This window comes from Lactuca saligna, chromosome 5, assembly GCF_052625555.1.
Source record: "Lactuca saligna cultivar CGN05327 chromosome 5, ASM5262555v1, whole genome shotgun sequence".
Taxonomy (NCBI): domain Eukaryota; kingdom Viridiplantae; phylum Streptophyta; class Magnoliopsida; order Asterales; family Asteraceae; genus Lactuca; species Lactuca saligna.
In genome coordinates, this window is record NC_136421.1 from 172,928,780 (window position 1) to 172,954,072 (window position 25,293).

The window sequence follows — 25,293 nt, forward strand, 5'->3', positions numbered from 1 at the left end:
AAGTCTATAACTATAATTGCTAGTATGCCTTCTAAATTTGACCAGCAAATTGTAGCTTCCAATAAGCTGCTGCCGAACTCTGACCCAGTCAGTTACGTGTCCTAAGATAAGTGATCATATAATCCTTCGTTCTGCTAGATATCCCTAGACAAAAGACATGGAATGCAATCAACCTCTTTGTCCAGAATCTATGTTTCCCGATTCCTGATTAGTGATGATGTAGGACTTCTAATTGAACACATCAATTTAGTCCTGGCTGGGCCCAGCACATAAGTCAACACCAAATCATCGAGGGGCCCACAGATATCGCTTTTTCCCATTAAGGAAAAAGGAACGAATAAACATTGACTCATATGCTTGTATCTTTTACTCATCAAATCATACATGATAATACGTTTTATAACACCAAGTTACTGATGCGTTTTCGTATTACCAATGCATAACCGACTTGCAAATTACAACTCATATATCTCTGTTTCAAGATTATAAGATATTATCGTCTCAGTATTACTCGTGATCAATTCCATGAAGTAATACTCTGAGCGAGGGTTTATCCAATACTCAAATCTCAATTTCTGAGTACTCATGAATGTTGCAGCAAAATCTATTGCCATGTCTATCCTTAGATAATCTACAATCCAGTTCATGACAGTCTTGATTCACTACTTACTTCCAAAAGTACGAGCGACTGTGGAGTTTGAATAATCTTATTATTCGGGAAGTAAAACATGCAAAAAACGAAACACAATAATAAACAATTGACAAAAGGTAGAACCCAAACTTATAAATAATACTTTATTATTTAATCACCAAAAGTCAATTACATTTACTTTGTTACAAGTTTCAGAACAAAACTAATCTAACTACTAAAACTAATATCATCTTTCAGTCCTATGCTCCGAGCATGCTGAATATGCTTAGCCCTACTCAGACCCTTTGTGAGGGGATCTGCTGGGTTATCTTCAGATGATACCCTCTTCACTATAAGATGGCCTTCTTCTACTCTATGTCTGATAAAATGGTACTTTCTGTCGATATGTCTGGTTTTACCATGATCTCTCGGTTCCTTTGTCAAGGCAACCGCTCCTTCATTATCGCAGAACAGTTCCATAGGCTCCTGGATGGTTGGAACAACTCCAAGATCCCCGATGAAGTTCCTCAACCAAGCTGCTTCTTTCGACGCTTCACTTGCTGCTATGTACTCTGATTCACAAGTAGAATCAGCCACCGTATCTTGCTTGGAACTCTTCCAAGTAACTGTTCCTCCATTTAATAAGAATACCCAGCCTGACTCAGAATGGAAGTTATCTCTATCTATCTGAAAGCTGGCATCACTGTAACCATCTACTCTCAAAGTATCATTGCCGCCAAGTACAAGGACCCAGTCCTTCGTTCTTCGCAAATACTTGAGTATATTCTTCACGGCTATCCAATGAGCTCTACCTGGGTTTCCCTGATAGCGACTGACCATGCTCAAAGCAAATGCCACATCAGGACGAGTACATGTCATAGCGTACATGATCGATCCGACAGCGGAAGCATAAGGTACACGACTCATGTCATCTATTTCCTCATCTGTACTCGGGCATTGAGTCTTACTCAATTTGGTATTGCTCTGGATAGGTAGCTCTCCCTTCTTGGAATTTTCCATACTAAACCTCTTTAGTACCTTATCCAAGTATGTGCTCTGACTAAGTCCAATTAGTCTCTTCTTTCTATCTCTCAATATTCTAATCCCAAGAATATAGGCGGCTTCTCCTAGGTCTTTCATGGCAAAACACTTTCCAAGCCAAGACTTAACTTCATTCAAGGTTGGAACGTCGTTACCAATGAGTAATATGTCATCGACATATAACACCAGAAAAGTTACTATACTCCCACTAGCCTTGATATACACACAAAACTCATCTTCACTTCTAGAGAAACCAAACTCTTTGACTTTCTCATGGAAGCAAAGATTCCAGCTGCGAGATGCTTGTTTCAATCCATAAATGGATTTCTCAAGCTTGTATACCCTATTAGGAAACTTTGCATCAACAAAACCCTCTGGCTGACTCATGTAAACATCCTCAGCCAACTTCCCGTTAAGGAAGGCAATCTTGACATCCATCTGCCAGATTTCATAGTCATGAAAGGCAGCTATGGCGAGCAATATCCTAATAGACTTAATCTTAGCCACCGGCGAAAAAGTCTCATCATAGTCAACCCCTGGGGTTTGAGTGAAACCTTTTGCAACCAGTCGAGCCTTGAACGTATGCACATTCCCATCCATGTCTGTCTTCTTCTTGAAGATCCATTTGCACCCAACTGTCTTCCGACCTGGTGCACTATCAACCAAATTCCAAACTTGGTTGTCATACATGGACTTAATCTCGCTGTCCATTGATTCTTTCCACTTGGAAGCCTCTGGTCCTGCCATTGCTTCCTTATAAGTGACTGGTTCATCTAAGTTTACCAGTGTTCTGTCACTTATGAATGTGTCACCATCTGAAGTAATATGAAAACCATACAACTCAGGTGGCACACTCACCCTAGTGGATCTTCGAAGCGGTAATGATTTATCAACCGGTTCAACAGGGACTGTTTCCTCTGGTTGAGTGCTAGTGTCATCTAAGGTTCCTTCATTGGCTAACTCTTGAATCTCTTCAAGGTCAATGGTACTCCCACTGTCCTCTTTGAATATGAGCTCTCTTTCCAGAAAGACTCCTCTTCGAGCTACAAACACCACGTTTTCACTAGGTCTGTAGAACAAATATCCAAAAGACTGCTTTGGGTAACCAATGAAAACACATTTCTCACTTCTAGCTGCTAGCTTGTCGTGAGTCTCTCGTCTTACGAAAGCTTCACAACCCCAGACTTTAATATGTGCTAACGAGGGAACTTTCCCTGTCCACATTTCGTGAGGTGTTTTGGCAACCTTCTTTGTAGGGACAAGATTGAGGATGTGGGCAACTGTCTCTAAGGCATACCCCCAGAAGTGAATAGGAAGCGAGGCACGACTCATCATAGAACGAACCATGTCTAACAAGGTTCGATTACGCCTCTCAGCTACACCATTTAACTGTGGTGTCCTAGGAGGAGTCAATTGTGAGACTATCCCACATTCTTTCAGCTAGTCGTTAAACTCGGTACTAAGATACTCCCTGCCTCTATCGGATCTAAGTATCTTGATCTTTCTGCCCAATTGATTTTCGACTTCATGCTTAAACTCTTTGAACTTTTCAAAGGTTTCTGACTTATGTTTGATCAAGTAGATGTAACCATATCTGCTATAATCGTCAGTGAAAGTCACATAGAATCGATTAGCATCCCTTGTGGTTGATCTGAAGGGCCCACACACATCTGTGTGTATGAGATCCAACAGACCTTCACCTCTTTCACAAGACCCTGTGAATGGCGATTTTGTCATCTTTCCCAAAAGACAAGATTCACACATATCATCTGATTTTAGGTCAAATGATTCCAACACTCCATCCTTTTGGAGTTGGGCTATGCGTTTCTTGTTAATGTGTCCAAGACGACAATGCCACAAGCATGCCTTGTCTACACTATTAGACAAGTCAATATTAAGTACACTATTTCCTAAGCTATCAACACAAGTCACTGTTTCATACACACCATCACAAGGTAAAGCTTCAAACACAAAAACACCATTCTTATAAACATAAATTGAACTATTCAAATCATTAAAAGAATATTTAAAACCTTGTCTGAACAATGCATGAAATGAAATAATGTTTCTCGTCATCTCAGACGAATAACAACAATTTATTAAGTCTAATCTAACATCATTACTAAGCAATAATTGATAAACTCCGATCTTGGTCACTGGTGAAGACTTTCTGTTCCCCATGATCAAGTTTATCCTCCCATGCTCTATGTCCTCACTTTCCTTTAGCCCCTGCAAATCAGAACAGATATGAAAACCACATCCTGTATCAAGGACCCATGAACGAGAAGATAATGAGTTATTAGCAGAAATAGTGTAAATACCTGCCGAGGATGGCTTCACTTTGCCATCCTTGATATCTTGCAGATATTGTGGGCAAGATCTCTTCCAATGCCCCTTTTGATTGCAGTAAAAGCAAGTGGCCTCTTTTGGATCAGAAACATGGGGAGTGGAACCATTGGGCTTAGCCTTCGGGCCATTACTAGATGACACAGCTTGAGCCTTGCTCTTCCAGTTTTGCTTGGGAGGGCCTTTCCTCTTCTTCCCCTTACCCTGTCCAATGGCCGAGACAGGGGCACTTGCAGGTGTGGAGGGTATACTTTTACCCTTCATCCCTGCCTCAGCTGTCTGCAACAAGTTGTGCAATTGGGCCAAGGTCTGCTCAGTGTTGTTCAAATGGTAAGTTAAGATAAACTGACCATAACAATCAGGCAACGAGTTCAAGACCATGTCAATGGCCAATTCCTCATCGAAGTGAATGTTGAGCTTGACCAACGCTCTATGTAGCGTTGCATTCTTTGCACATGAGATACAACCGATTCCCCCTCTTTCATCTTGCAAGCCATGAGTGACTTGACCACCTCAAACTTTTCTTGACGAGCTCGCTTATGGTACTTTTCCATAAGGTCCTTGTTCATCTCAAAGGGATAGTAGTCCTCATAGTACCTCTGCAATTCTGGGGACATGGTTGCAACCATGATGCATGCCACTTTGGTAGCATCATCATAGTGTTTCTTGTAGGCGGCATACTCTTCGGGAGTGGCTTTTGACTCATCAAGTTCTTTGAGCTCCTTTTCAAGGACATACTCTTTGTCCTCAAATCTAAGCGCCATCTTGATGTTACGCATCCAATCGTTATAGTTGGAGCCATCCATAACGACTTTGGAGCAGATGTTTAGTAGAGAGAAGTTGTGGCTGGAGGATGATAAAGCAGAAGTGTTTCCAGGAGTAGACATCTGAAAAGAAAGATAGTTTTAGTTAGATTCCAAGACACCTCAATATAATAACCCAAAGATATCATATCAAGGTTAGGACCCAACTATGACGATTTACAACTTAGAAATGGGATGCCGAGATCCAATTTCAAATCTCATAAAGGTAGGTGAATGACGATTCACCAATTCCACCATTAGACAAAATAAACGAAGTGAAATTCCTAATTCTTTTGAGATACATTAAAACTATTTAATGGCATGTTTTAATCTCGGATTATGCTCTACTATTTGTGACTGGGATACCGAGGATCACAAACTAGATGTGAATAACCATGCAAATGTGCTTGGTAACCTTATTGTCTTTATCATTAACTATTGATGTGCCGGTAAACCACACACGCTCCATCAAAATGATAATTATAAGATACCCATTACTACTCTTTATTAGTGCCTTTTAGTGTGCCGGTTAACCACACACGCTCCACTAACGACCAATAAAGCATAATGTGAAATTTCATGGATTAGCATACTTTTCACATTTTTCGTAAAGTAACTAGAGTTGGGATTTTTGAAAAATAGTGTTCTAGTACTTTCTTTAATAGCATTATACTTTTAATGAGGAGTAGTTGTCCTATCAAATCCGTTCTGCTAACGACCCTCCACTAATCAAGGAAGCGGTGGGTGAGAGTGGACACCCATTCAACTACCATTTTATAGGCAATTTCCTTATACCCCCCTTATAGACTAGCTTCGTGAATGAGGCATACTAGCGATTTGACTGACCATATTCTTATACATATATAATGTTTAACTTTTAATTATAATATATATATATAAGGTGTGTTTTAAAACATTTTAAAACTCCAAGAGTTTATATAAATATTCGAAATTTAAACTATTAAATTTTAAATTTAAATAAACCAATCAATTAGGTTTAATATTTATCTATTAATTAACTTTTAATTAATTTATTAAATCTTGTAAGGATTATCTAATCAAATTAATCAATTAATTTAATCCTAATCCTTATCCTTCTAAATTTCGAAAATTAGGGATAAAGGATAATTATCCAATTAATCTAATCAAGTAATAATTATCCAAAACAAGAAACCCTAAAATCTCTAGCATATTTCGAAATTCACAAGGGAGGAGGCTAGGGTTTTCAAAACCCTAACCCTAATTTCGATTAGGGCTCTTTGGAGGCTAGGGTTTTCAAAAAAAACTTTTGATCCATAACCCAAAAAATCGAAAAATGGCCTTTAGGGTTTAATAGCTATAAACCCTAATTTGCAATTCAACAATTATGACAATTCAATTTAAAACAAATAATGGCTCTGATACCACTGATGGGTTTTAGGTAAAACAAATAAACTAGACAACAATTCCTAAGTTCACATGCAACCTACTTTGGATCTATGTTTTATCTATTGAACATACAACTTTGAATTGCAAAACAAGAACCCTAGAGGAGAGAGGCTATAATCGAAATCTACAAACTAGGGTTTAGTAATTACATACCTTTCAATTGTTATAGTAAACAATTGATGATTCCCTTGATCTTGATCTTGATCTTCTTGGAAGCTTAGCACCACAAGTGTAATGCCTCTAATGGAATCACACCCAAACTAGCAAGAAGGAAATTAGAGGAGAGAGGGAAGAGGGAGTATGCAAAATTTCGGCCCTTAGGGTTTCTTCCAAAGAAAAGAGTGACCAAAACATGAACCAGGAGGCTCCTTATATAGCTGAGGGATCTAGGGTTTAGGAAAACCCTAGTTATCCTTTGCTTAGGGCCTAAGCAAACCCAAGGGCCTTATCCAAGCCCCTATGGACGAAATTATTAGGGTTTCCCCTAAAGATTTCGTCCACCCTTATCCAAGGGGGTTCTAGAGCCTTCCACTCAACTATTAGATAATTGCAAACTAGTCCCTGCACCTTATAATTAATTCTTTTAACCCCAAAATTAATTTCAATTAATTTCTGGCTAACAACTAATTAAACCAAATGATTTCTTATTAATATATTAATCTTTTAACATATTAATAAAATCATTTATATTAATTTATTAATCTTATAATAAATTAATATCTCTCCTTTCATAATTTCCTTGTCCGGTTGCTAGGTTTGAGGGCAACCCAAAAGGACTGTGCTGCTATCAATTCAAGTACATACCAATTATAGTTATGGGCTTAGACACCTAATCCAACACTCCTTACTGTAGGTGAGTAAACAATTATTAAGGAGGAAGAAAGATTTAGAGATAGATGCATATGTTGTGTCCTAGGTCAGATCTATTTCAATCACGCAGAGGGGACAACATATAACTAACAAAGATAGAGGGTTATAGAGATACTAGGGTGCATATGCTATGTTCCAGGTCGGATCTTCCGATCACACAGAGGAGACAACATATGGCTAACAGATAGGAATAATTTCATGGATAAATAAGATGCATAGAAATAGAGTTGCATATGCTGCATTCCAGGTCGGATCTCTTCCAAGCACACAGAGGAAGCAACATATGACTAACAGATAGAAAGCAAGAAAATAATTTCCTACAAACTTACTTTATCAGACCCCCCCCCAGTCGCCCTATCATAACCAGAATTAAGGACATAAGTCCGTACATCAAGGAAAAGTTAAGCCACTGTTCTAGATGTGTATTAATTTAGTGTATTCCATGGGTTCCCGTGTTTATCTCACTGCTCAATCTACCCGAGCATCATATGGTCAGTCCAAACAATCCTAACTAAATCCACATTGTCAAATCCTTCGTGCCTACCAACACATTGAACATAGAGTCTAGACAATTCAGATTCAGTCCCTTACACATGTTTTAGACTTCCTGTTATCACTTTATCTTTATATCACTTCCCAATAAAAACTACTAACGAAAAACTATTAAGAAAATGAAAATTTGTATTTAAAACGAATCAGTGTAAGATATACTCAGGAGTATAGAGAAGAAAACGCAAATCGTAATTCACCGATTGAATTTGCATCCAGAAGGTCTGAGAACAACACACATAATCTCAAAACCGATCTGAAAATTCTTCATGTCATTAAGAATTAACCCCATTTGTGATCTCTTCCTTTCCTCCTTTCTTTCCTTTCCCGCAAAGGACACATACTCTTGAACAAAGTTCTATGTGTTGTATATTTGAGAGATGTCCCCTATCATATGACAGGAGTAGCCACTACCAACAAACCGAAATCTGATGATATGCCTCCATAGTTGCTCTGACACAGAGTGGGATTAGTTGGTCTTTGGAACCCAGTCCATTTTAAAACTGGGTCGACCTTTGTCGTAAACGCACGATACTCTCTCCCATGACATATCCTGCTTATCACAAACAGAAGATGTAGAAATATTAGAATCATTAATTGATTTGGGAGATTGAACCTTTGGTACCCATTTGTAGTCGGGTTTAACCCATTTCTTGTTGGATCGGATGGGTGCCTCAGCACTTGGTTTTGATCTTGATGTCGGCCGTTGAGATGACTTTGACCTAACCGGTCTTTATTTCACTGGAGCATCTCTTGGATTGGGCTTCTTGGCCGGCATTTCCTGCTTGCCCTTGGGATTCGGATTCTTTCCCTTCTGTGTGTTCCAGTCACCATGGTATGAATGTGACCTTGAGGGTAGACCTGGCAATTCGTGTCTGCGTGTCATGTATTCGTGTCAGACACAAATTTACACAACACGAATTTGTTAAACACGAACACGACACGTAAAAAATTCATGTGACACGTGACACGACACAAATAGACACGTTTTTTAGCCGTGTTACACGAAAACACGAAAAAACATGAATAGACACGTTTTTAATTGCTTTTTTAAGCTATGGATATAAACTAATTATTGACTTTTACAAAATTGTTCCCTAATAAATTATAAATATTAAATTTAACCCTAAAGTATATATATGTGTATATACATGTTTATATGTGTCACGTGTCAACACGAATTTGTATCATGTCTTATATGTGTCTAAACAGGTAAATTCGTGTTTGACACGTATAAGACATGAAACACGAATTTAAAATACGTGTCAGACACGAATAAACACGAAACACGAATTTCTAAAACACATACACGGAAAACTCATATCGTGTATCAAATTGCCAGGTCTACTTGAGGGGTTTCTTTTGAAGTATCTCCCTCTTGGCGCGTTCTGCAGCCTTGTGCGTAGTAGGGAACGTATGCACAATTTGGACAGTTTCGGGCAATATGTCCAGGTGTTACACAGTGAAAGCATGTCCTTTTCTTCATTGTGAAGTTGTTTCTTCATGCCCCTGGTGGCGTATCCTTGTCTCGACTCTTATTGTTCCCACACGCACAGTTACAACAGGCGCTCTGTTTTACTGGAATTGGTGGCATGTATTTCTCAACGGCATGTTTGTTAGGAGTAACAGAATTCGAAGGAACAGATTCTGAGTTCAAAGAGTCATTGGCTTGTTCAGTAGTGTTCTCCTTGTTCTCATATTCTGATAATTTACCTACACATGAAGTAGAAACATTAGTATTTTCAACCTAAATACCTCCTGACACAAATCCAACTAGTTTTCTATATTGAAGATGTGCCTCCCTATCAATTTCTTCCTGTGTAATAGGGATGGATGTGTAGTTATGATTGAAAGATGGAGGAACACTATCATACCCTAGATCCTTATTTTGATTATCTTTGAATTTTAATTGGGCTTCAAATAAGGACTCGACTGTCTGACTTGACGCAATATAATTTTTGAAACTAATATCTATTTTTCCACACTTAATTTTCAAAGTTTCAAGTTCTTCAGTTACAACAGCAAGTTGTCTCTTAATATAGTCATAATTTTCACACTTGTTTCTATACTCTTCCTGAAGTTTCCTAAAGTCTTTGGTTTTTGCTTCTAATTAAGCCTTCAGGGGTTTTTGTCCTTTCCTAAGTTGATATCCTTCATATTTTAGGTCCCCGACTTCCTTTTTTAGCAAATCATTATGTTCACGAAGAATTTTAATCGTATCTTCACAAGATGGAGTACATGAAACTTCATTGACTGGGATGTTTGCAAAACTCATTGTTTCTCCACATTTCAAGGCATCAAGCTCTTCAATTACATCAGCATTACTAAGACTATTTAGATATTTTGTCTTCTTGATGAAAGCTACGTTCATATCTCATGATTTCGGAAGTGAATTTAGCAGTTTTTTTGTTTATCTCAGACTTAGTCAAGAAGATCCCAGCTATATTCATCTCCGTAGAGAGAGTGGTGAATTGTTGCAGCTGAGCTTCCAGGGTTTCTCCAGGGATGTAGTTGAACATGTTGAATTTTTGTCGTTACATATCCTGACGATTCTCTTTCATGTCTTCAATTTCCTTGTTGACTTCAAAAGCCATTAAAATCACAACTCGAAGCTAAAATAAAACTTAAATTTAAAAATTCCCTTTGACTATAAACCTCAAAAGTCAACCTTAAAAGTCAAATATAAAAAGTCAAACTTGAAAAGTCAAACCGAAAAGCTAAATTTGAAAATTTAAAAGTTAAACGAAAAAGTCAAAGTTCAAAGTCAAATATCAAACTTGAAAGTAAAAGTCAAAATTTTAAGGTCAAAAGTTAAAATATAAAATCAAAAATTAAAAACTAAAATTTTAGGGTTGAAAATGGAATTTTAAAATAAAGAAAATTGATTTTTGGGTTAAAAATGTAAAAAATGCGAAGTTATGAACGAAAGGGTGTGCTTTTCAATTAAAATTGGGAGGGAGGGAACAAATGCGTTGCTAGAGGAGTTGGGTAAAGCGCTGAGGTAATGAACCAGTGGTCTTGAGTTCGAACCCCGACACCTCCGCTTCTGCTTCCTATTTTTTATATGTGAAGGCGAGGCGAGGAATCTGATGTGCTGCGAGGCTGTTGTTGAAAGAGAAGGAGTGCGAGTTGCTGGCCGCAAACCGAGTACTGCAAACTGCGGCTGTACATGTGCGAGGACCGTGAACCTCGGGCCGTGAACTCCGAGGCCGTAAACTCCAAAGCCCTAGTCGCCGATGCCGAGAAACCTAGCCGCAAACTGTTTATGACCGAGAACCCTTCAATGGCCGTAAACCCTTCAAAAAACGCCATTTTTCTCCAAAACTCGATCAAAAACCTATTTTTATGAAAAAAGCGAAGAACAAACCCCCCTTATTTTTCAAAGATCTATCCAAAAACGCAAAGAGCTTTCGAAAATAAGATCAAATAAGCTCCAAATCTGACAAAATTGACTGATACAATCCTCGCTCTGATACCAATTGTAAGTCCCCAATCTGCCGAGAAACCTAGCCGCAAACTGTTTATGACCGAGAACCCTTCAATGGCCGTAAACCCTTCAAAAAACGCCATTTTTCTCCAAAACTCGATCAAAAACCTATTTTTATGAAAAAAGCGAAGAACAAACCCCCCTTATTTTTCAAAGATCTATCCAAAAACGCAAAGAGCTTTCGAAAATAAGATCAAATAAGCTCCAAATCTGACAAAATTGACTGATACAATCCTCGCTCTGATACCAATTGTAAGTCCCCAATCTGCCGAGAAACCTAGCCGCAAACTGTTTATGACCGAGAACCCTTCAATGGCCGTAAACCCTTCAAAAAACGCCATTTTTCTCCAAAACTCGATCAAAAACCTATTTTTATGAAAAAAGCGAAGAACAAACCCCCCTTATTTTTCAAAGATCTATCCAAAAACGCAAAGAGCTTTCGAAAATAAGATCAAATAAGCTCCAAATCTGACAAAATTGACTGATACAATCCTCGCTCTGATACCAATTGTAAGTCCCCAATCTGCTTATGCTTATGTATCAATCAGATCCGTTTGATGGTGCGGAATCCCAATCAAACGGATGATGTCAGATCAAATAGAAGAGAAGGAGAAGAAGATGATGATGAAGTATATATTGATATGAAATAAGATCCAGATGCAAGATTCACACACACTAACTCACACTTTCTGTTCTCTCTCTCTAGAATACCTTCAAATACACACACATAAGACCCTCTATTCTCTTCTGTTCATCAATCTACTTCTCACCCCTAACACTTATATTTATACATGAGAAACATGGGTTTGGTGAACATGGGCCGTAAATGGGTTTACGGCCGGCCGTAAACAGGGTTTACGGCCGTGAATATCCACTTCGTCGTAAACCTGATCGTAAACACATAAGGTATTACGTAAAAATACAATTTCATAGAAAAGCAAAGTATAAACCATATTTTTGACACAACAGTTATTTAAATTGTGTATTCACCAGTTGTACTCTAAAAACCAATTGACATGTATTGCAGGTGGATTCTCGGAAACGATACTGTCGATAAACAAGATAACAACCCATTGACATGTATTGTGAGTGGATTCTCGGAAGCGATACTATCGATAAACGAGATAACCGTGGCAGCTATGAATTTAGTGCCTGATGAGCAAACCTTGGCAACTATGGATTTAGTGCTTGTTGAGAAAACCCTAGCAACTATGTATTTAGTGCCTCTTGAGTAAACCCTGGCAACGATGGATTTCGTGTCTATTCCTTAGGATGATCCTTAGGAATGAATGAACAATACATATTTGATTCTTAGGGTAGATCCTTAATTGTGAAGAAGATAATGGGGATGAGTAATTAAGTTGATTGTTTGATGATTAAACATAATAATTATATTATTGTGGGTTGAAAACCCTATGTACTCACCAGGTTTCCCAACCTGACCCACTGAGTTTATTTATATCACAGATGTTGATATGAAGTCACATTACACTGAGAGATTAAGGAGATATAAATCACTAGTGATAAGGAATGTAAGTTCTGTTTATGCTTATGTTACTGTATTGACGATGACATCTTAAATGTTTTAAAATGAATAAAAAATAATTTTCTTCGGAAATGCTTTGATAACGTATTTATCATGTTTTACTGGAACAAATTCCGCAACATTTTTATTAAAAGAAGTACTCTGATTTTTATACAACATAAATAAAATCGGTTTTTTCTAGCCATGAAAATGGGGATGTTACAAAAGTTATTGATGCCTATGTACGAGGACTGAGATAAACACTTTGCTTTTTTGCTATTAGCCCACTATAAAAGTGTTCTTACCTATAATACAACTTGTTTTTCTTAATTAATAGTTTATATCTATATATACTATACTTTTCACTACATGTATTTGAAACTCTCATGGCTTTTCAATTTTTTTCTAATAATGATTATAAATTTGTTAATATTGTTAAATAAATGAAAAACCTATATTGTAATCATAAATTACCTAAACTTCGCTATTAAAATATCATCTTTTACTTCTACGTATAAAATTATATCTTTAACTTTTAATATATTATATTTAACTTATTAGTTTGGATATGTTTTTGTATGTAAACTATTGACATTTTAAAGTCACAAATTTTAATAATGTGTATAAAATACTTAAATTGTTAATTTAAATATAATATTAAAGTATTAACTTCAATCGAAATTTCAATTAAACTTAAAAGAAAATCTAAAAACTATTTCGTAAATATCAAAATCGTTATGAGTTGTCGTGTTAAATGTGAGACATAAATTGTAATCTCAAATTAACTAAAAATATTTTTAAAATTACTTTTATAACTATTTGTAAACCTGAATTAACTAAACTTTAATATTAAAACATCATCTTTTAGTTCTACTTATAAAATTATGTCTTTAACTTTTCATATATTATAGTTAACTTTGTTGGGGGTCAGAAATGACATCAAGCAAACCCTCGTACGATGGCCTGGAGTGCCGCAATAGAATGTCCGGTCCTGGAGGACTGAATGTGCTATATGGGTAAGGTTGCGCCCTTTCTAACACCAATTGGTTTTAGATCAACCGGTACCGCTGATGCTCAATAAGTGGTATCAGAGCTAGTGACGAGGGTTTGATTCTCTCAAGGAGAAAATTTTTAGGGGGGGGGGGGGGGGTAAGGTTGCGCCATTTCTAACACCAATTGGTTTTAGATCAACCGGTAGCGCTGATGCTCAACAAACTTATTTGTTTTGATATGTTTTTGTATGTAAATCATTAACATTTTAAAGTCACAAATTTTAATAATTTGTGTAAAATGCTTAAATTATTAATTTAAATATAACGTTAAAGAGTTAACTTCAAACGAAATTTCAATTAAACTTAAAAGAAAATCTAAAGAGTACTTTGTAAAATCAACAAAGTTATAAGTTGTCGTGTTAAATGCAAAACCTAAATTGGAATCTCAAGTTAACTAAAAATATTTCTAAAATTATTTTAAAAATGGTAAGAGTTTCCAAATAACTAACTTAAAAATAACGTACAACATCGAACTTAAAATTAACATTATATAAAAATTTATATTGTTACCTTTAAAAACAAAAAACAATGTTTGATGTCTTGAATAACTAAAATGATAGAAATTAATATGTTAACCGACTAATTTTTTAAAATAACTAATCACAATAACAACTATAAATAACACTTAACCATATATTATATTTAATTTTATTAAGGAATAACCCATGGGTATGTGCTATTGAAACGATTGAGATTATGTAGTATTGATACATGTGTATTTTATTGTATGGTTAAATATAATCAATGTTTTTATATCAACTTAATATAAGAACTATTATAGAAAAGTTAACAACAATGTCATTGTTATATTTAAAACATATACTCGGTGTAGCACGCGGGTATTCATCTAGTATCATATAATGAAATCATTTTTCCTTCATTCTTATGCATTAGAGACCTCCTAATTTAATTAATACCACTCAAAAGACTTTCTAATAATGGTTATTAATTGGTTCTTTAATATAAAATAACATGAACAATAACAAACATAAGAATACTAAATATAATTACTGTGAATAACATAAACATCTTTGTCATATTTCGCAACGATTAAGTACCTTTAGAGGAGGAAAAATACTTTTATGTGGGTATTGTTTTTCACATAAATTTCCAGTTTTTTTATTTTTTATTTTTTATTTTTTATTTTTATTTTTTACAAATTCTTCAGTGTATGGTTCCTTTCGGTATGTCACATGTAATATTTCAGATAGACATTTTTTCATAGACATGCACCAAATTGCATTCACTGTAGGTACTAATTTCATATTTGAGTTATGGATACACAAACTTACTGATCATTTTAAATTCGTTGAATAGATTTGGTTTTCATCATCCTCCTTCAACAATGAAAATTATTTCCATCTTCACTATTTGGCACTTCCATATGTATTCATACATGTTAGAAATTTTATTTTTCTCAGAGTTTTTTTGTAAAACCCATTTTAATATTTAAGAATATTAAAACAGAATACATGGAATATTGCGTTGGGACCACAATGTGGATTTATTGAAGCCCAAAAGGTATTGAAAATTTGAATCCATATTAGCAAATGTATTGGTACACATAAATTATATTTAATTTGTTTTACATGTTAATTGGCTTTAGTTTCCATTAAAGTCATGGTTTTTTGGAAACGACAAACGATTAAGTGGAAGCCTATTCGTAATATTTCAAGGTGCATCTGAAGTTCAAACCCTTTTATAGGGCAAACCCAACCCCATAGAGGTTTCAAAGGAAAATTTCCCCACATGTGACAATTTTTTAGGACTACAAGAATTGAGCCTATCACATCCACCTTACATGTGTATTAAACCCGATGCACCCACCTAACTATGTTAGACTTCATTTGCTATGGTTTTCTTTTTGATCCTATAAAATAATACATGTAAACTAAAGGCATTTTATGTATATTTTAATGTAGTACCGGTACAACCGATATCAATGAGTTATCATGCTCCTTTTCAAGTCATGAGAATGTAATCTTTTTAGCTTTCATAATTTTTTGTTTGTATATATACAATTAGTCTCAACCAAACATTTATATTAGTCTTATAGAAATTAGATGTTGGTATCAAAACTACGTCTATATGGTTTTAGTTTATCGATGTTGGAATAGGAAAAATAATATGATACATAGATATACATTTAAAAAATAATAAGTGCATCAAATTTGTTACTTAATTGATATTATAGACACCAAAATGAATATAAATGTCACTTTGGGTATTTTCCATTGGCATATATATATATATATATATATATATATATATATATATATATATATATATATATATATATATATATATATATATATATATACACACACACACACAAACATAGAAAAAGAAAGGTAGAGAGATTTATGGTGATAAACCTACATAAGTTTCGACCAAGGTTCTATATGGCATGAGACGTAGTATGGTGGCAAGGTCAAACCTCAAACTTAACGAGTAATGGTGAGCCATGACGTTTTTCAAGACGTGATGTAAGACGACATTTTTTTATTAATTTATAATTATATTACCAGATAATATAAAATTGTATTAAATATAACTACTTTTTAGAAGTGTTATATCAATAACTAAAAGTAAAAAGATAAAAAAAAACAAAATACTTGTATCCCAAATTAGAAAATACATAGAGAGAGATTAAAAAACGTGTCTCAAACGAAAAAACATACGTCATTACACGCCATGACTCGTTATATCACGCTTTGTCACGCGTCACCCCTAACAATAATGTTATGAGGATTATCATAATGATGACGTCACACCTCATGTCATGGCGAGCCTTGACGTGTGCCGTTTAGAACACTGGTTTCATCGTTTACTTCGTGATACTTGTTGGATGTTCTAGATTTCGTAGAAAAGAACTCCTCAAATAAACAAAACAACATTAATATATTCCTAAAAAAGAAAATATTCTATTTTGAATAGTATGTAATATTAGTGCAGAATATTGAAAGGTGTTATGTTATAAATATCAATAACATTTATTAATTTTAATATTTATTTGCATAAATTTTTACTATCTAATTTTACACTTCGCAAACGACCGACCATTCACGCAATATGTATTCTAACAACACCTTAACTGTTAAGTTATATTCTTATTACGGCGACAGAAGCGACATTAGAAAACTTTCGTACAGCGATAATTAGTTACATTACTATTTTTTCATGATTTTTATTTTCTTTATTCAATCCAACTTTTGTCCAATATTGTCTTTAACCATCCTTTCCCTGCAAACTCTCTCTCGAATAAAATCAGTTGGATGAATAATACAAGCGGACAAAAACAAACCAGTACTTGGTTCCAACTACAGCATTCAATTCTCTCTCTCTCTCTCTCTCTCTCTCTCTCTCTCTCTCTCTCTCTATATATATATATATATATATATATATATATATATATATATATATATATATATATATATATATATATATATATATATATGTATATAATAGCTAAGAAAACGAAGGAGCATAAAAAGAAAAGAAAGAAAGTTAGGAGAGGGGTAAATGAGACTACAGTACGTGTGTGAGGAAGAAGAGAAGGAGTTAAGCCGACAGGAAGCGCCTGGTGCGTGCCCAAAATGTGGTGGTAAAGTGGAAGCCGTCGACTGCGCTCACAAATGGAGGTTTTGCTTCGTTCCAGTCTGCAACATCGTTAAAAGAAGATACATATGCACCCTTTGCTCCAAACGCTTGGTGTTTTTGTATTCTTAGGTTCTCTTATATACTTCTAAGAGTTCCTTTTATTCATGGCAATAACTGAGGTTGATTAATGGTCATATTCTTTTAATGCATATGTTTTAACCATCGAAGATTCATATTTTTCTTTGAGGTAATTGGTCATGATCATATGGTTAGGACTTAGGACATCTTCTTCTCTAATTCTTGTGTTGAATGGTTCATTTTTGTTGTTCATCTCAAATTTGTTGTTGTAGCTTTGGATTCTGTCAACTATATATATGATACAATTTTTGATCAATTAAGAGAAAAAGAAAACAGGGAATAATTAGCCTTGATCAAGTTCATAATACATTGCAGGTGAAAGCCTTATCAAGAACATGTAATTGGAAAAAGGCCAATCTAAACACGGGACCAACCATGATATAGTTGGTATACCCGCAATAACGATCGGTAGGGTGGTGTTTTAGTGATTCAACTTTTAAATATATTATATTTAGTTTTTTCGAAAATAAGTAAAAAAAAATGGGTGGCTGATGGTTGTAGACTTGTAGGTGATACAATATTAATATTTGATTACTAAAATGAAGTTCAAAAGACTTGAAAGATAAATTGATGAAAGAACATAGATAATGTTTTTTCGTATTTGGTTATAAAAAATAAGATAAGTTTGAGTTCTATATATGGTATGTTAAAATCATTTTTAACTATTATTGGAAGAAGGTATTCGACTTCAAATATCAATTAAATTTCTTCTATGTAAGTGTTGTTTTCTTATAGTTCTTACACACATGCATAAATATATGTAGATGTCACAAGAAAAAAAACACTTTGAACAATAAAACGGAAACTGAACCGAGTTTTAAAAAACTGGTATTAGATAAACCGATACGGTTTAAAATTGAATTGTTGGTTTACTAGTTACTACTGAATTCAGAATTTATAATAAAAAAAAAAATCAAATAACAATAGTAATCTACTTTATACAAGTATAAATAAAGAATATCTGCAACATAAGAACTTACTTGAGTTCTGTTAAAATCGTGTGTCGAATCATCAAATATTGTTTTTTATTCTTTAAGATCTTGATCAACAAGGCTTGAATCTGATGTAAAGATGATCAATTTTGGAGTTGATCCTTTTTTTTTTTGGGTGTGGGTTAGTTCTGGTGTTCACAATGTCATCTAAAGGATGGGTGCGGCTGAAATTATATATGATTAGTATTCGGATTAGGAAGTGATTTTGGCACATCAAATTCCAAGTCAGTGTCGGTTATATATCCAGAATTGATATAGGCATATAGCCACATATGAAAAACCGATTATCGACCCGTATTATCAATATTGCTCCGGTCCAACCGGGTCAAACGCTCACCCTTTAGGGTAGAAAATTTAGTGTTTGTGTGTATATAAGGGCTGGAAACGAACTGAACGTTCAGCGAATTGTTCGTAAACCGTTCGACGGAAATTTCGTTTATATTCGTTTATTTAATAAATGAACAAACATGAACACAAATTCTCGTTCGTTTAATTAGACGAACGAACATGAACAATGGTCTCGTTCGTTCGATTATGTTCGTGAACATTCGTTTATATAAGTTCCTTTTATGTTCGTTTATATAAGTTCCTTTTATTTTCATATATTTTTAATTATATTTGATTACATCACTATATTATATGCTCATTTATGTTCATATAGGCTCAATTATATTTGTTTATTTTTGTTCATTTATTTATGTTCATTTAACATGTTCATAAACACAAACGAACGAACACGAACAATATAATTTGTTAAACGAACAAATATGAACAAGAAAACTCATTCGTTTATCCGTTTATTTTTGTTTATTTGTTTGGCTAACTTAAACGAATGAATATGAACAACCCCTAGTTCTTGTTCATTCGGTTCGTTTGTGTGTGTGTGTGTGTGTGTGTGTGTGTATATATATATATATATAGAGAGAGAGAGAGAAGGGAAAATTTAATTGAGAAAATAAAAAATATTGAGAATAAGGGAATCATTTTCAATCAACCATTTATTTTTGCAGCAAAATCTCTCATCGTATCGGCGAAAAAAGAAAGAAAGGAATACACTTGTGTTTTTCAAAGTTGTAATATATTTTCTTAAATTATGTTAATCATTACCTTAATATATGCAAAAATAAAAAAATAATAATAAAAAAACCCTTAATTTTTTGTTTTTCTTAACTTTTAATAACGTATTGTTACCAAAATTCATAATTTTTTAGTTCCTGTAAATAAACATCTATATTGATATATTTTTAACATTAAATTTTTTTATATAATTTCAGCTCTCGTAATTCATAAGTGAATAACAGTGAATCAGATTTTTATTACAGTACATTCGCTATTCAGTTATGAAAAAAAACGTATACTTTTTATAGTTTAAATATCATTCATATATGAATATATTATGTAATAAAGTTTTTTTTTACCTAAAATATATTTTTATTCATATGTGAATAAAAAGTGTATCAGAATATTATTACAACATATTCGTTATCCACATATGAATTAACCGTTTAAGTATTATTCATATATAAATAATCACATGTTATATTCATATTTGAATAAAACTTGTATTAGCTCTCCTCATATATTATATTCATATGTAAATAGAATTTATATCAGAATTTCGTTACAATTCATTTGTTATTCACATATGAATAAGTAGTTCGAATCTTCAAAACACTATATCTTTTATTAAGATACTATTTATTCATATATGAATAACAAATAAACTATAACAAAAATATGATAAAAGTTTTATTTACATATGACGATTTAATATATTTTTTATTCATATATGAATATAACATGTCACGAAAGTTGGTATAAAAATATATATTTTTGGTAACAAAAACTTTATTACATGTTATATTCATATATGAATGATAATTAAACTGTGAAAAAAATTGTGTTTTATGAATAACTGAATAACGAATATATTATAATAAAAATTTAATGCATTATTATTCACTTTTGAATCATGATATTTGAGACTATAAAAATATGTTAAAAGTATATCAATATAGATGTTTATTTATAAAGAATAAAAAATTATTAATTTTGATATTTAAAATCGTTGAAACTATAAAAAAATTATGCTTATATATATATATATATATATATATATATATATATATATATATATATATATATATATATATATATATATATATATATAAAGGTAACTAGTTGTGAGAGTCATATATTAAAAGGGTTAATTTAAAAAAATAAATAAATATAAATGTCAAAATAATTTAAAACTTTGAATTTATAAGAAAATAAGAAAAATAATAAATTATTAGAATATAAATGTTTTTTATCTTTTAAATTTAAACGGATAATTTAAATAAAAAAAAAGAAACCAATGAGCTTTGATTTTAGTAATTTTGAAATTAAAGATTAAATTTATTAATGAAATTGATATCAAGTTATTACTACATTTATTGTAATTATTACATTAAAATTTATATGAAATTTAATAAAATAGAAAAACTCATGATATTTTGAAAAAAAAATAATTCAAAATAACTACAAAATGAAATTTTACAAATTGAATGAGATTGTGAAAAATGTGCAAAAAAAAAAAAAGAACTCTTCATTTATTAAAGAGGATGATTAACATTGTTTAAGAAAATATATTTTGTTTAAAAAACATGTGTATTGTGTATATCTTTGTCTCTTTCCAACGTACCACAAAGTGGATTAAGGCAAAATAAATATTGTTGGGATTGCTTCTCTCTCTTTCTCTCTCTCTCTCTCTCTCTCTCTATATATATATATATATATATATATATATATATATATATATATATATATATATATATATATATATATAGATCCGGTAAGAAATTTTTTTTGTAGGAAGGTAAGAAGTTTTTTTTCTACATATTTTTTTGACGAACAAAAAAAATGAATCACTAGATGATTCATTTGTAAGATGATTCACAAGAAAAAAATATGTAGAAAAAAAAAACTTCTTACAAATGAATCATCTAATAATTTTTTCTTGTGAATCATCTTACAAATGATATTGATGGTATAAATGTCGGAGGTGGCAAGAACGGGGTTGAATGGTAGCTGAGGTGGTGCTAGTGTTAGTGGCAGTGGCGGTTGTGGTGGTGGGGAAGGTGGCGGAGGTGAAAGGAACGTTTGACGCTACATAATCATTTATGACTATAACTGATCTACCGCGTTGGAGGGTTATATATATATATATATATATATATATATATATATATATATATATATATATATATATATATATATATATATATATATATATATATATAGAGAGAGAGAGAGAGAGAGTAGGTTCAAATGTTTTTAGCAACTATTGTGTGCCTAAATGCACCAATGAGAATTCAAGAAATAATATATAATTAAATAAATCATTAAAGGGTATTTTGGACCTTTTGTACTTTTAATTAAGGAAATCATTTAATTGACATCATTCAATTAAGGAAATAAGCTAATCATTCAATTAAGGAAATAAACTAAATATATTTGACCTAGTTATGTTTGTGGCCGAACACTTCATCATCGGCATCAACACATCACCATCACCGATTCTGCTTTGTCTTCTACAATCGACGGATCCAAAAGGGAGCACATACTCTTGTCTTGCAATTGATGATGGACTCTGGGTTCGATGAGGCTGAAGAAGGGGATGCAGAGAAGCAGTGGCGCTGCTGTGGGGTTCGTGAACGCGAATGAGAAGCGAGGAGCGAACGGTAAGGAAATCCTGGCGATTGCAGGTAATTGGACAGAGGTATGCTCCGGTAGCCTCCTGTTCTTCTTTCTCTAGTTCGGTAATCCAACAACTAGGGGATATAACTGGAAATTATTGACCTCAATCGAGATTGATTTTATCTCGATTTTGATTCAAGATCGAGATTGTGTTCATCATCTTATTAAATTCGATTTCTTCAATGGTTTATTTATGTTCAATTGAAGAAAATATTCTGATACAACTTGCACTTCACAGTCGGAAGTTGGATTTTGTTTCAAAAAAGTCAAAATTGGTGTTCATATTTTCTAAATCGATAATGTAAATGTATGTTTGTTTCTTGAATTCATGACTGGGAATGAATGCAAATGTGTGTTGATGATTCAATCACAACTCTTGAATTATGTATTCAATCAGAGATCTTGAATTATGTAATATATTCTATTAGAATTTATTTTATATAAATGTATTATGTTAGAATGTTTGAGAATAATTGTCAACAACAAGTATATTTTGTGTAACTGGTAATGAATTTGTGATACTTTATGGTTAACTTTATAGTCTCTATTACATTCTGTCATAATTTATAGTTTTTATTTTCTACTATATTCTATCAAACTTTATAGCCTTTAATACAATTTGTTAGCATTTATAGTTTTTATTCTCTTAGAATGCATTGAATTTTTAAAATTTTGAAACTTGATTATGTTTTCTTTGTGGATTTAGGTTTTGAAGAGGCAAACATTGATGTGGAGAAGGAAGAAAACATAGAGAACGAGAGTGTATTATATCAGAATGTGTTATGCTACAATGTATAAAGTGTTGCTAAAAAATAATATTATCTCGGAATAGATTAGTGTTTTTGTTAGATTTTAATGTTTTTTTACTTTTTTTTAGAATGTTGTTATTATTCAATGAATCACAATCATATAATGTAATTATTTGGTATATTTTTAGTTCAAGAATTGATTTTGTGTATTCTTTTTAGAATGTATTTACTAGTTTATGGTTGACATTCAGTCATTCTGACAGAGTAAAATCGAAAAATATATTTACTAGTTTATGATTAACATTCTATCATTCTGACAGAATAAAATCGGATTTTTAATTTTGAATTAATTTAAAATATTCAGATTTTTAAAAATAAAGGATTTAATTATCGCTAAAAATCCAAAAATTTCCTTTTTTAACGTAGGTTAATTGACTAAAATGCCCTTATGCTGAAATTTGTGTGATTATATGGTATATGTTATCATATTATACTATCATAGACCCTCAGATCATAACCTTTGATTATATTCCATCAGATGGTCAAAATCTGTTAATTCTGACACACAATAGTTACTAGAAACAAAATAACATAACCCCATATATATATATATATATATATATATATATATATATATATATATATATATATATATATATATATATATAGTCTTTGTGAACATATGTGCTTAGTAGTTATGATTTTAATATTGCAATCAATTCCACACAAAAAAAATTTCATTGTTATTGATAATTGACTACATATATCTTCCTCACCTTTATTTTGAGACATTTTTTATGGGATATAATTTTATAATTTATTTTTTAGATCTAAACTTAAAATCGAAATGAAGAGAGCCAAACAAAGGGTAGGAGCTTAGGACTCTTGCTTGGTTCTTATTATTGAAACATCACCCTCGTCTTTTTATGATTGCACTGTTCCAGTCCCCACAAATTAACTCATGGTCCAACAAAGGACACATCGTCGCGTCCTTACAATCGCAACATTGATGCCTAGGGAGCTTTCTCTGGTCACCCTCATCTCATTTATATGAGTCCGTTAACATTTAGCATTTCTGTATTGAAGTCTTTTTTTTTTTTTTTTTTTTTTAATTTTTATTTTTAATTTTTTTTTAATTTTTGGTTTTAGGGTAAAACTATAATTCTTGTTTGTTGCTAAGATGTTAAATCAAACCAATCGGGTCGTTTTAGGTAATAGATTAAATCAATACCGAATCAAAAGTTAATATGTCATATCATGGTATATGAGTTGATATTACACCGTTCGAATTTTATGAATAATCAAATCAGTGTTGTACTTAGGATCAAACATAGTGGGACAAGGTACCTAAAAAAATAGTAAAAAGTTTGGCTAAGGCTCACTCGAATGTTGTATTATCATTCGTATTTTGGTCTTTAGACATGTTATAAGATATTATTTAAGTTTGAGTAAATTACACGAATGGTCCCTATGGTTTAGGGTAATTTGCACGTTTGGTCCCTAACTTATCTTTTTAACTCGGAAGATCCTTATTGTTTGTTTTTGTTACGCGCTTTGTTCCTATCTTACCTAAAAATACTATTTTGCCATTGATTTTTAATTTATTTAAATAAACACACCCCAAAACCCATCCCCTTCACCTTACCTTATCCACCTTATTATTTTTCCATATTTAAATAATAGTCTTTTTAAGTTAGATAGGGACCAAACGTGTAACAAAAACAAATAGTAGGGACCAATGGCGTAACAAAAACAAACAGTAGGAACTTTCCGAGTTAAAAAAATAAGTTAGGGACTAAACGTGTAAATTACCCCTAACCATAGGGACCATTCATGTAATTTACTCATTAAGTTTTAATTACATAAATCTATACATTACATATGATTTCAATTATGTACTCATTCTTGCTAAGATACATTATAAGGCGGAGGGTGTGGCTCTGTGGATGCAGTGATCACCACAGTGAATTAATGTGGTTGTGGTGTGTAAACTTAATTGATAAGTTAGAATAAAACTTTGAGATATATCTTTTACATAAATATATTTACCATCTATTGTTAATTAGGGTTAGGTTCATATGAGACTGTTTAATTTTGTGAGATCATGAGATGTAATGCTAATCACTCATTTAGTAGATTAAAAAAATATTTTTAATATTCAAAATAATTGAAAATTTTCAAAAAAAAATTTCAAATATTATTTTTGGAATTTATATTTTCCAAAAATAATAATAATAAAAAATACCAAAAAAATAAATTAAAATATATATATTTTTTTACATATTCAAGTGGAATATTATATAGTCGAATATTCTAACATTCTAAAAATCATATTACAATATTT

The 25,293-nt window shown here is 32.6% G+C and overlaps 1 long non-coding RNA gene across 2 annotated transcripts; it reads right to left on the reverse strand.

The window, feature by feature from the left end:
• Positions 1 to 3,708: 3,708 nt before the first annotated feature.
• On the reverse strand, positions 3,709 to 18,666 carry LOC144998294 (uncharacterized). Of its 2 annotated transcripts, XR_013660234.1 has the most exons (5): positions 18,451 to 18,666; positions 8,978 to 9,381; positions 6,403 to 8,543; positions 3,994 to 4,905; positions 3,709 to 3,901 (listed from the first exon to the last, which is right to left on the reverse strand). It is a non-coding gene; the product is annotated as an uncharacterized LOC144998294 (long non-coding RNA). The 2 variants fall into 2 exon arrangements; XR_013660233.1 differs by having other exon boundaries at positions 6,403 to 9,381.
• Positions 18,667 to 25,293: the final 6,627 nt, after the last annotated feature.